Consider the following 14,172-nt stretch of genomic DNA (forward strand, 5'->3'; position numbering starts at 1 on the left):
TCTATGAAATGTTTTCTGTGGATCATTTCATTTATTGTTGTTTTGTTGATTTTTCTGCTTAATCATTTAAGCCTTTTTCTTCTAATTAAAATGTTAAATTTAAATAAAAACTCAGCAGCTCTGGTTTGGTGTTTGTTAATATTAGTTTTCAGTTTTTTGTGCTGTTTGTTTGATGTTAAAATGTTTCACACTGTCTGCACAAATATGCTCAAACACAGCCTTAAACAGTGTGGGTGTTATTCTGATCTGATTGTATTTTGTCTTTTAAACCTGCATCATGTGGAGTTCCTCAGGGTTCAATACTGAGACCACTGTTTCTTTTCTTGTTTAAAGGCCTCCTTCAGTCTTTTTGGGTTAAACACCCCCTATTAATGTTATTTCCAACCGTAATGACGGTTTCAACACAACTCAGACGTTGCAGATATGCTTCAGTGAAATGTAACAGTCTCTTCCTGGAACTTGTTTTTTTTATCGATGTAATTTTGTTTTTGATCTGTAATATCTTCATCATTCGCTCCTGTTTGTTTGTGTCGGTTCTCAGTGCCGTGGTTTCATCTGTTGAAACCACATTTCAACAAGAAGCCGAAGCTGCCGATAAAAATCTGACAGAAAGCAAACAGCAGCTCAGTTTCACATCAACAGGAAACACTTTGGTTAAACCTCAACTCCGGTTGTTGTTTCTTTGCACACAAACGTTACATGTAGTTTTGTTCCTGCTGAATGTTGAAACCTTTACTTTTAGTCTGTCAAGATAAGTTCGACCCAACCTGCATTACGCTGGTATAAAGAAGAGTTTTTAAATATATTCCAGTCTGTGCTTTCACAACACTCACTGACTTCCTGCACAGAATCATCAGTCCAATCTACAACATTTTGTGATCACCTTCCCAAGAATATTTGTGTAAGAATGAAGTCGATGATCAGGTTTATTAAACAGAAATCTAGAAGTGATGATGTTATTAAGTCTGAAGCTGAGTTAGAAAATTCCTGCTTTCATAAAAACCTCTGATTCTTAAAAAAACATCAAAGAAAATATTTCATATACTGTTAATAAAATAAACAATTCATGACCTGTTAAGTATTTTCAGGTATGCCAAACACTTTTTCATTATGAAGTAAATTAGAAAGTTCCCATCATTAGCTTATAACCCACAAGATGTTAGTATTTCCTTCTTTGAACACCTCTCGCTGGCAAAAGAGTTTGCCTTTATACAAAATGAAAAGTCTGATATAAACAGGCTGTTTATGTTTGATATAAACATTTAATTTCATGCAGTCAAATTCACCAAGTTCTTAGATTCTCACCAACATGTTTTGTGTCGCTCTGCTGCTGCTGTTGGACCCTGTTAGTATCCCTGAGACAGAAACACTCAGAATAAAATGACATCACACTGACAGTTTAGTTCAACACTGATTTAATATTCAACATGTTTTCCTCCTCAGGTGTGAAGTGTGAACCACTGACTCAGCCAGCCTCTGTGATGGTGCAGCCAGGTCTGACAGACTGATTGAGACACTTCCAGTAAAAGAGTGACTCTAAACGGACAGAATCTGCAGCCTGAAGCCTCTGCTGTGTGTTAATCTGAGAGAGAGCCGCAGGGACACAAACATCAAAACATCTGTCCAAAGAAACCCTCAGAGCCTGAACACATGTTGCATGAAACCACCAGAGGAGGAGCTCTAGGGCCAGTTTTATTCAACTTAAAAAAAAAAAAAGTATGTTATTTAAAACACTGAAATGTGAACATATTTACAGATAATAAAAACATCAAATCAACATTTTAAATATATGTGATGTTTATTTGTAATGATGAGTGTTTACAAACGTTTTATGATAACATTAATTTGAAATATTTTAATATTTAAGCAATTACATAACTGCTGCAGTGAGTTTATAGTTTAAGGTGAAAACAGAAATGAAAATAGATGAACCTATATTTCTATCTGAAATATTTGTATTTGTCTCATTTACCTCCTAAAATCGAATGCAAATGCAGACGTCACATATCAGACCGCCTGCTGTCTGACTGTCTTCTTCATTAGCAGGAAACGTTTGTTCACATCTTCAGTCATCATGATGTTCAGGCTGTCTGTCCTGCTGACAGTGATCTGTCTGCCCTGTAAGTTTCTTTAAACCGTCATGTATTCAGTGAATTTTTAACTTGTCTTATCTTCTTTAGTCTCCTTTCATTTCTGGTTCTTTGTCAGGTTTTAGCAGCCAGGCTCTGGAGTCCATTCCCTCCACCTCAGTGGTGAAAAAACCTCAGGAAGTTCTCAGTCTCTCCTGCAGAGGATCTGGATTTGATTTCAGTCGATATGGAATGCACTGGATCAGACAACCTGCAGGAAAAGCACTTGAATGGATGGGTGCGATTTGGTATGATGCTAGTAAAACAATTTATTCCAGCAGTGTTGAAGGACGTATAGAAATCACCAGAGACAACAGCAACAGCATGGTGTATCTGAAACTGTCCAACCTGAAACCAGAGGACTCTGCTGTGTATTACTGTGCCGGAGAAGCACAGTGGTTAATGTGAGCACAGAGGCTTTACAAAAACTCCTCACAGAACAGAAGGAGGCACGAACACATACTGAGTCCAATATTAAAGCAACAGCTGCTATTGTGGTTTGTTAGTTCCTGTTTTTCAGGCTTTCTGTCAACATAATCTTTGACAACAAAATCTTTCTTAATTACCATCTTTTTACTGGTTGAGAATGTGTATCAAAAAAGGATCAACACTTTACTTCAACATAGTTTTTTGTTCATGAAGAAAGTTAAGTTAAAAATAACAGAAAAAAAATCCTGAAAATAAAATAAATAAATAACAGACAAATTTTCAGAATTATATTACCCATATAGTTTCACATCGTTGTTAGAGTCTCAGGCCTGCTTCTATTCTGCTGGATTGTCCCATAACTATCACATCTTAGGTTCAAATCAACTTTTTGCCCCAACTTCCTGCCACTTATTCCCACCAACCTGTCCTTCTGGATGTTTGTTTGTAAACAAAATTCGTCAGGTTTTTCTCAAGAGTCTTCATGATAAGGCTGTAGTTTTCTGTCAAGGCCACTTTTGTCATGGTTAGTGCAGAAAAATGTATCTGGCTTTGAATATAATAGAGTTTGAAAAATCTTTAATCAAGATGATGCTGAATTACATAAAAATAAAGTTTAATTTTAAACATAAAAGAATGTTCAGAAATAATCAAACACAAACACAAAAAAATTAAACTGTTCACAGATTTTCTAAGAAGATGGGTTCTGTTTCTCTTTGAGGGGGAGGAGTTGATGCAAATTCTGTTTGCTGCCTTCTTTTCATGTTTGCTTCAGAGTTTAAAAGTCTCATCAAATCACTGACAAACACACTGTTGACTGAAGAGAGACAAATAGCATCTACAATGATTAGACCTGAGGTGGTGATTATTTCTCTCATCCTGTCAGTTTACTGGACTGGTAAGAACAAAACATTTTAACCAACACTTTGTGTGGTGATAGCTACTTTAAAAGAGTTTAATGAAACATCTGTCTATAGGTACTGAGGGTCAAACTCTGACTGAGTCTGAATCAGTGGTTAAAAGACCTGGAGAATCCCACAGACTGACCTGTACATATTCTGGGTTTGGTGGCCATTACTGGAATGCTTGGATCAGACAGGCAGCTGGAAAAGGACTGGAGTGGATTGCAACTATCAATGATGGCGGCGGTAGCACCTACTACTCTCAGTCATTAAAGGACCGGTTCACCATCTCCAGAGAGAACAGCAGAAATCAGGTGTATCTGCAGATGAACAGCTTGACGACTGAGGATTCTGCTGTTTATTATTGTGCCCGAGAGCCACAGTGACACAGGAAGGAGGAACACTGTACAAAAACTCCTCAGTGCATCAACATGAAGCCACCACAGGAGGAGCCATCTGACCACTGAAATATTTAGAAGAATTTGCTGTAACAAAGGGGAAATAAACAGTTTTATATAAAAAATGTTTTTAATCTTTACAGTTGCCATTAACTAAACAAACCAAATGCCTAAAAAGTTAAACTTTTAGATTTTTTTTTTACTTTAATTCAACACTAGTAATTCATATATTAATGAATGTTAAAAAAAATTAAGAACCAACTCAGCCTTAAAAATGGTTCAATGAACAGACAAAAAAAGACAAACTAAAAGAAAAAGTCTATCTAAATAATTGTTGTTTTTTTCACACTTTGGTAATGGGTCAAGTAAATGGCCTCACACCACTAATCAGTTCAGAACTGGCTTTTTTGTCAGGTGGTAAAATTGGGATGCTTACCTATCTTAATTTTGGAGAATTTAGGATAAATAAAGAACTAAAAACAATTCTAGTTTAAATAGCAGCTATAAAGGTAAATGTAAATATAAATTGTTAAACTTGTGCTGTGATCAGTTTATCAGCTATTTCATTGTTTCTGAAAAACCACCTCNTCCAGCTCTTATTTATCTGCAGAGGATGGCAGAAAACAGCAAACACACAGTTTAACATGATGGACTGTAGAACAGGACTGCTGCTGTTAATGATCTGCTGGACAGGTGGAAATAATTATAGATCCTGACAATAACTACATTTTATTTGTTTCACCATCATATTTCAGGTGTTGTTTTTATGTTTTGACAGGCGTTGGAGGACAGACACTGACTGAGTCTGAATCAGTGGTTAAAAGACCTGGAGAATCCCACAGACTGACCTGTACTGGTTCTGGATTCACATTCAGCAGCTATTCCATGAACTGGGTTCGACAGGCAGCTGGAAAAGGACTGGAGTGGATCGCTTACATCAGCGGAGGCAGTAGCTACATCTACTACTCTGAGTCAGTGAAAAACCGGTTCACCATCTCCAGAGAGAACAGCAGAGATCAGGTGTATCTGCAGATGAACAGCTTGACGACTGAGGATTCTGCTGTTTATTATTGTGCTCGAGAGCCACAGTGACACAGGAAGGAGGAACACTGTACAAAAACCTGATATGTCAAGACAAGGCAAATATATACATCTGCTTTGTAACAAAACAAAAAGTTTTTTTTTAATTTTGAGATTAATATAAGCATTGAATAATAACATAGTTTTAGTAAAATTTGTGTCAAAATGTAATTTCTCTTAACTCACTTTTTATGTTTAGTAGTGTTTTTCAAAAGCAATGTAATGTTGTGATGGAAAATAAAATCCTGTGTTAGTGTTAATTTATTAAACTACACAAATCTCCATAAATACATGATGCTACACAAACCACAGATCCTCCCAAGGTAAACAGCCTTTTTTTACATCAGACTAACTCAAAGAGATCATCAATTCCTTTTGCATTTTCATCTGTCTAAATATGTAAATGTGGTGTGTTAGATGTAGATTTGGTTTTGCAAATCAAAATGTGCACAAAATGGTTGTGTTAATTGCCACTCCCTCTCATTGATGCTGTGATGCAAATCCTTGTTGTGTTCAGAGTACTTCTGTCCTGCTGACTGATCTTCTGCTTCATGTGGAGCATCAGAAGTCTCATCTCCAGCTTCAGGATGATGAACACACTCAGTCTCCTGCTGCTTGTTCTCTCTCTAACCTGTAGGTTTGTTTTGCTTTTTCATATTTTTCCTTGACACAATAGTCAGTCATTTTAAAATTTGTAAGATATTACCATCACTTTCTACTGTGTATTTTTCTTCTTTCCTCCCTTCAGGTTGTTCAGGTCAGAGTATGGAGTCCATTCCTTCCAGTCCAGTGGTGAAAAGGCCCGGAGAGACTCTGAGTCTGTCCTGCAGAGGATCTGGGTTCACATTTAGTTGCTGTAGTATGCACTGGATCAAACAACCTGAGGGGAAAGGACTGCAGTGGATGGGACGTGTTTATAGCGATGCAAGTGGAACAGACTATTCCAGCAGTTTTCAAGACAGAATAGAAATCACCAGAGATAACAGCAACAACATGGTGTATCTGAAACTGTCCAACCTGACACCAGAGGACTCTGCCGTGTATTACTGTGCAAAGCACACAGTGTTTCATGTTGGTGGAGAGGCTGAACAAAAACTCCACAGAAAATGTTTTCACATTGACCTGATGGTGGCAGCACTGACTAAGAACAGGATGACTGATCTCTGTGTTACATAAACACTGTGGAAGAAACAGCTGACTGTAGAATTTCTGACAATTATCAGAGTTTTTCCCAATTTTTCATGAACAGTAATTTTATCACCAGTAGGTTTGTACAGCAGAAACACCATATTAAGATGATCAGTTACAGACCTGAACAAAAAAACCTTTACAGTATTTTTAGGGTTTTTATATTATCAGCCTTTGTGCTCATGTGGAACACTGCCTACGTGAGAGACCAAGGTCAGACGGCGGGCCGGCAGGCGCCACACCATCTGGCTCTCCCAAACAGTGATGTGTTATGTGTTTTTGCTATGATCAGAACTGGCCTTGGCCTGCTAAGATCAACCCCTTTTTTCTTCTTATTTCTTCTTCCTTTAAATAAAGAGAAAGCCCAAGTGGGGGGGCAGAACTTCCTGGACAGCACGCCATTAGGAGCTGTTGTGGAATCTCTCCTCTTTGCGAAGGCCTTCACAAAAAGACAACAAGCCTCTCCGGTGTGATTTTTTCTTAGCAGGTTAAATAAATGAAAACCCTGACAAGTATTATCAGGTGAAACAAATGATTCACAAAAAGTGAAACAATTTATTTAAAATCTTTAAAAACTGTGAAGTTGTGAAGCCTTCTGCAACAAAAGGCAATAAATTACATGGTGCTATAATAATTGCACTGTATTGTTTCTTAAGGACTACAGAAGGATCTACATATTTCGAAACAAAAATGAATAAATTTTTACTCTGGCATTCAGGCAGCAGTGACACCTAGTCAAATATCACTAAGAAATCATGAAATACGAATAAAGCTGGACAAACAAACCAGGAACAGAGGAGCGGCTTTTCTGGTTTGTGATTTCCTGCTTCTTGTAGCTGCACAATAACATGTTTTCACTGTTGTTACAGTTAATAATGTTTACAATATTTAACTAATACAGACCTAATGACAGTGGACAAACATATATGCATAGTATATTTGTAACTGAATAAGAAAGCCATGTAAGCAATAAAAACACCTTTGACAACATGTATTAATCTAATTCAAGGCAACATGAGATAACTGCCAGAAAACAGTTGATAATTTATTGATCTTGTAAACTTCATTTTTTGCTACTGGGAGATTTTTACCATCAGACAACACAGGTGCAAAATTTCTCCCTAATGAAAAAAAGCAAAAACAAGAGACAGGAGGACAGAGACAAATTATAGGAGTTTGGTTGAATGTAAATGATCAAAAGTCAGTATAAAAAAAACATCATAATTAACTTTAAAATTCATTCCAGCTTCAGGATTTGAACTCAAACATTTTTATCTTAATGACATTTGACAGGTAATGTAAAAAGGGAGAGAAAAAGACTTTAATAATTGTATAAACTGTATTTATTCCTATTGCCAATATACACACTTGACTCCTCCATTATGATCACAATAAAATAATTTTGTTTTGAACAGACTAAAGAAAAAAAAAAGTCTTGCTTCTTGTTTAAAGTGAAGGCTGGAAAACTGCAGCTACTTTTTACTTAGTTTTTTCTGAGAATATTTCATACTAAAAAAAGAACACAGGGAAAAAAAAATGAAAACATTGTTTTATATTCATGATACACAACTGACGAAATATTGAATCTTTATTAAAATGTCTAATTTTAACAACTTCACGTTGACTTCATGAATAAATTTAATAATTTTTTTATGCATATTCAAACTGAGTCCAGGTGTGATCCAGTTGTTTCCTTCCTGTGAGGAGGAGTTTATGTAAAACACGTCTTCCAGCTCTTATTTATCTGCAGAGGATGGCAGAAAACAGCAAACACACAGTTTAACATGATGGACTGTAGAACAGGACTGCTGCTGTTAATGATCTGCTGGACAGGTGGAAATAATTATAGATCCTGACAATAACTACATTTTATTTGTTTCACCATCATATTTCAGGTGTTGTTTTTATGTTTTGACAGGCGTTGGAGGACAGACCCTGACTGAGTCTGAATCAGTCATTAAAAGACCTGGAGAATCCCACAGACTGACCTGTACTGGTTCTGGATTCACATTCAGCAGCTATCCCATGAACTGGGTTCGACAGGCTCCAGGAAAAGGACTGGAGTGGATCGCTTACATCAACAGTGTCAGTAACTACATCTACTACTCTCAGTCATTAAAGGACCGGTTCACCATCTCCAGAGAGAACAGCAGAAATCAGGTGTATCTGCAGATGAACAGCTTGACGACTGAGGATTCTGCTGTTTATTATTGTGCCCGAGAGCCACAGTGACACAGGAAGGAGGAACATTGTACAAAAACTACTTCTTCTATTTGTTATCACTAATGAGAAGATGAGCACGTGCTCTTTCTGAATGATTCTTCACTGACTCCTGTATTGTTTAGGGTAATAAATATAAATATAAATAATATATAAGAACAGATGGAATGAATTTTTTTTTAATTGAGCAATAAATGAAAACTCTTTTTTTTTTTTACAATATCTACAACAAATGAGAAAAAAAAATCTATGCTTTATTAAGAAAACAGATATTTTCAAGAACAAATAATCAATTAAAACCTTTTCCACTTGTTTCTTATGACTGAAAGATTTTGTCCTAATTCTTCAACTAACAAGATTTATAGTTCAAAGATATAACAGACTTTTATCAGCAGTTTTTGTTTTCATGTGAATCTCATGGATATCACTAGACATCCATTTTTTCATCAATATTTTCTTTATTTTCATTTTTTACCCTCAGTCTTCATAACATTTATCTGAAGGTGACATTTTGTTATCAGATGGTAAAATGATATCAAGACGTTTTTGTGATATAAAAGATTGTGATTATTTACATGATCTGTTTTTATTAAATAATTTAAATAATTAAACATATGTCTGAGCATTTTCTAAGAAGAATAATCTGTTGAACTTACAGTGTTTTTACAGGTTCTCTGCAGATTCAAAGTGGTTAAACAACATGAAACTTTGACTGAAAGAATAAAAAATATATTTCTTAGGAGCAAATTAACTAAAATGTCAGAATGATTTATTTTTGTTAAAATAATTTTTAGCTTAGTATCTTGAATTTTTAAACTTTCTTTTAAAGTATCTCATCTAGATGTCATATTTATCAGCATCAGACAATAAACATAAAACAATTAAACTCCCATCATTGAGGTTTGAGTTCATTCAGTTCTTTTCTGCTGACGATCTTCCACACTGACATCTGATTGGTCAGTTATTAATTATTCAATTGTATCACAAATTCACAACTTTAGAAAAAAAATACAAACATAATCATGTTTCAACCTGTGTTAAAATGAATGTTCATGATATGAATTTCACATCCGACTGGAAGGTTATTTTTTCAGAATGAAGAGCTGGTAGGCCTCATTATGCAAAACAAAACTTCCTGACAGTGAATATAAACTCTGGATTTCAAGCTGCTGGGTTGAACAAAAAGAAGAAGCTTCCATCAGATCCTCTTCATCACCATCATGTTCTCTGTAGCTCTGCTGCTGCTGCTGGCTGCTGGATCCTGTGAGTCTCACTGAGACACCTGAAAGAACGATCAAACCTCACTGACTGCCTGCTGTTGTTACACTGATTCTTTATGCAACATATTTTTTGTTTCTCAGGTGTGAAATGTGAACAGCTGACTCAGCCAGCCTCTGAGACGGTGCAGCCAGGTCAGCGTCTGACCATCAGCTGTCAGGTCTCTTATGCTCTCAGCAGCTACTACACAGCTTGGATCAGACAGCCTGCAGGGAAAGGACTGGAGTGGATCGGGATGAAATACACTGGAGCTTCATACTACAAAGATTCATTAAAGAACAAGTTCAGTATTGATTTGGACACTTCCAGTAAAACAGTGACCCTGAATGGACAGAACATGCAGCCTGAAGACTCTGCTGTGTATTACTGTGCCAGAGAGCCACAGTGACACAAACCATCTGCAGACCTGACCAAAAACCCCTCAGAGCCTGAAAACCTGTAACATGAAGCCACCAGAGGAGGAGCCCTCACACCACTAATCAGTTCAGAACTGGCTTTTTTTTGTCAGGTGGTAAAATNGTTTTTTGTACCAAATTACACAGATATTACACAGAAATACAAGCCTACTATGGAAAAATATTCTGACTTTTGCTAGTTTTTCATTCACCCTGATGTTAATAAATTATTCTTTCTTGAAAAAAAGAGGAAAGTAACATCAACAATTTGTCAGCCAACCAGTACAGGGGTCCCTCCCTCCTCATAACATCCTGATGCAAATCTTCAGTCTGTTCTGTGTATTTCTGTCCTGCTGGCTGGTCTGTAGGGTTACTTTGTGTGCAGCATCAGAGGTCACATTTTCAGCTTCATGAAGATGAACACACTCACTCTTCTGCTGCTTGTTCTCTCCTTGAAATGTCAGTTCTACTTCCATCTTTTTATATTTAATCAAAGAACATCAGCTACCTGTTAGAAAACTTCCAAGATCGATGGTTCATGTTCCTCAGTGTTTAATCTTTTCTTTCATCCTCTCAGGTTGTTCAGGTCAGAGTATGGAGTCCATTCCTTCCAGTCCTGTGGTTGTTATTACTGCTGCTGTGATCAAAGTAACCCTTCTCTGCTGTTTTCCTGCTGCCTGATCTAAACGTTAACATCAGAACCACCAAAACCAGAAGATGTTTAGGTTAGTCAGTGGGACTGAAACGAGTGTTTGACCTTTAGAACCTCCTACTTTATTTAAATAACTTTGTCTGGCTTCTTTCAGCAACTAAATATTCAGTTTATTTCATTCCTCAAGAATACTTTGTATTCACCTAAGTTAGTTTGAGAGATAAGATGGTTATTTGGTTTAAAGTGTGTTTGTTGGATTATTTGTCTCTACTCCATGTAACTGTTTGAAACATATTAATGATTACTTATTTGACTTTTATTTTAAAACTATTTATCCTTTTGATGAGTTTAAGTTTTGATTAATGACATCTGCTCTTGTCATTTTTACTTTAGGATTTCTTTCTACAGTTAAAGCTTATTGATGAAAACCCTGACTAAACAGGAAGTCACTAACCACAACAACTGTTCCTGCCATAGTGTTCATGACTCTTTTTCATTGTATGCGTGTGTGGGTGTGTGTGTGTGTTTCTGTGCACTGTGTGTGTTAGTCTAACCTAAATTCCTGGCCTTTACTGCCACCCTCAGGTTCTCAATGTTTTAATGGAGGTTTTGTACAGCCTCTGTGCTGACATGAACCACTGTGTTTCCTTAGCACAGTAATACACAGCAGAGTCCTCTGGCTTTAGGTTAGAAAGTTTCAATTTCACCAGACTGTTGCTGTCATCTCTACTGATTTCAATACGTCCACTCACACTGCTGGAATAAGTGTTTCTACTGTGGTCAGAGAATCCAGCTCCCATCAGTTCTAATGGTTTTCCTGCTTGTTGTCTGACCCAGATCATAACACAGCAGCTAAATGTGAAGCCAGATCCCCTGCAGGACAGGCTGAGAGTCTCTCCTGTTAGTGAAATATCATTTTAATGTCTTAATATGGAACAACAGGTTGAATGCACAAAAAAGACTTAAAACACATAAACAATTCCACTAAATATAGATATTTTACCGTAACACTCTTTTTTATCTACAATTTGCATTTTGACCATAAACATTTCATCATTTTTGATGACATTACACTGTTGATATTTGCATTTGATCAATCTGAATCAGTTTTATTTAAAAGTTTTTTTATATTAATGTGACCTTCTATATGTAAAGTGAATTTCCTGACAGTTTCCAATAAAGACTTGATGCTCTGCTGCCATTTACTTTGGAACAGGAGAAACTCCCATCAGATCACCATCATGTTCTCTGTAGCTCTGCCGCTGTTGGCTGCTGGATCCTGTGAGTCTTGCTGAGATGCTGACAGAACAATCAAACCATGCTGACTGGTAAATGCTGTTATACTAATTATACCCATTCTGTGGAAGGTCAGGAAGAGTTTTCTTGTCATTGTAATAAAAATGTTTTCATGTAATTTCCATTGTCTTTTTTCAATATAAATAATTGCAACTGATGTATAAGACAGATGTGTTCTAAGATAAGTTTACAAGGTACTTAAGAAGAAAAATATTAACACTACAAAATGCCAAAACACTCACAGCTCATTCATGAACAGTTTCCCATCATGGATAAGTTAATAAATATTAGCTATAAAATCCATGCTTCTGTCTTCATTCATGTTAATGTCTGCTCTAATCATCTAACCTTTTTGGCCTTTGCCTGATCCTCTGATAATGACAGTTATAAACTATGGGTTTGTCTTCTTTTATCTGTATTTTTATTTTTAATTTGGAAAAATTTACTTGCTCACAGACATCGTGCTTTGCAACATTTTAGTTTTTGGAAGTTAATCAAAGTCTCTTTAGCTCATCTGATTTTCTCTTGTGTTTGCCTACATTTAGGTTCATCTAATAAACAACATTTAACAATGTCATAAAATCAAAAAGTTATATAATATTACATATTTATAGTTTTCTTTGTGTATATTTTATACTTGTTCAGCTCAGGTTATCCTCACAAAATCAGCTCAATTCTTTTAGTTGTTAGGCAAATGAAATCTTTCATTCTTTTATTTGAACTAAAAGATTGTTGCAGTGTTTTAGAATAAGCACAGAACCAATCCCTTTTTAAAAATTACTGCTTCTGTAGTTTTATTTCAATAAAACAACATATCAAAACAACAAGAATTTAATTGGTTCCATTTACACTATCATAATTATTCAAAAATAAAGTTTAAATGTTAAACATTGCTTATAGTTTATGCATAAGAACTTCTGAAGAATATAACATAAAGTAAGTTTGTCTGTGAACACATGTAATGTGTATTGTCCAAAATCTACTGTGAGGAGGAGTCAATGCAAAACAAAGGAGTTTTGAACATCTATAAGTTTGATTTCAGGGGAACTGATAGAAAACAGCATGATCAGTTTCACAATATGGACCCAAGGACCGGACTGGTACTACTACTGATCATTTGCTGTTCAGGTGAAATATTCAAGTTTTAAAACTATTTTGAGTTGAATTCATATTAAAGTAAATGTATTTATTTTTGAAACTCTTTTGTGCTTCTTGCAGGTGTTGATGGTCAGACTCTGACAGAATCTGAACCAGTGGTTAAAAGACATGGAGAATCCCACAAACTGACCTGTACTGGTTCTGGATTCACATTCAGTAGCTACTTGATGGCCTGGGTAAGACAGGCTCCTGGAAAAGGACTGGAGTGGATCTCCACTATTGACGTTACAAGCAAATATTACTCTCAGTCAGTCCAAGGCCGGTTCACCATCTCCAGAGACAACGACAAACAGCAGGTGTATCTGCAGATGAACAGTCTGAAGACTGAAGATTCTGCTGTTTATTATTGTGCTCGAAGAGCCACAGTGACTGAAGTCAGTAGAACAGCTGTACAAAAACCCATCTCACTTTTATTTTACCTCAGACAATTAAAAACTAATGACTGTCTGTACAAAAATAAGAAAAATTATAGTGATTATATATGTATTTTTGTTCTAATTTTATTGTAAACAAACAAGCAAACAAAAAACTAACAGAAGTTGATCATAACAAAACAAAAGCAGTAGCTTTGTACGCAAATCACAACAAACTAAAAGATTTGCAGAAAAAAAAACATACTTTGATGCATATAAAGCCGTTACAGTTCACACAGTTTGTACAGTAATGATGAAAAAGTAAGAAGTAAAAACAAAAAGAAGCTTTTTTTTGTATGTCACAATAACGTATGTCACCTTTTATTCACCACAGTTTCCAGTTGAGTTAATAATGCCATTTACAAAGAGGCAAAAATAAATAAATAAAGAGACTATCTACATGGTATTAAAAATAAAAACAAAAAACAATTAACAGCATTTATTTTTTAGGATTACTTTGTTTCTCAATCAAATGTGGAGTGTATTTTTGTGAGAAGGAGGAGTCAATGCAAAACTGATAGCTTTAGTCTCTTCATAAATGTTGCAGAACAAAGTTTTATTGAGTCAGTCTGAAGCTGCTGACAGAACCACAACAAATGACTTTAACAATGATCAGACCTGATTGTTTTGTCTGTTT

General features: G+C 35.8%; 1 protein-coding gene and 1 pseudogene across 1 annotated transcript in view; both read left to right on the plus strand.

Annotated features, from left to right (window-relative positions):
* The window catches only part of mapk8ip3 (mitogen-activated protein kinase 8 interacting protein 3), a gene marked incomplete in the record, with an annotated part of 1,049,817 nt that overhangs the window by 742,650 nt on the left and 292,995 nt on the right, over positions 1-14,172 (plus strand).
* Positions 2,057-4,126, plus strand: LOC112450077 (annotated as a pseudogene).

The sequence above is a fragment of the Kryptolebias marmoratus genome, linkage group LG12 (assembly GCF_001649575.2).
Source record: "Kryptolebias marmoratus isolate JLee-2015 linkage group LG12, ASM164957v2, whole genome shotgun sequence".
NCBI lineage: Eukaryota > Metazoa > Chordata > Actinopteri > Cyprinodontiformes > Rivulidae > Kryptolebias > Kryptolebias marmoratus.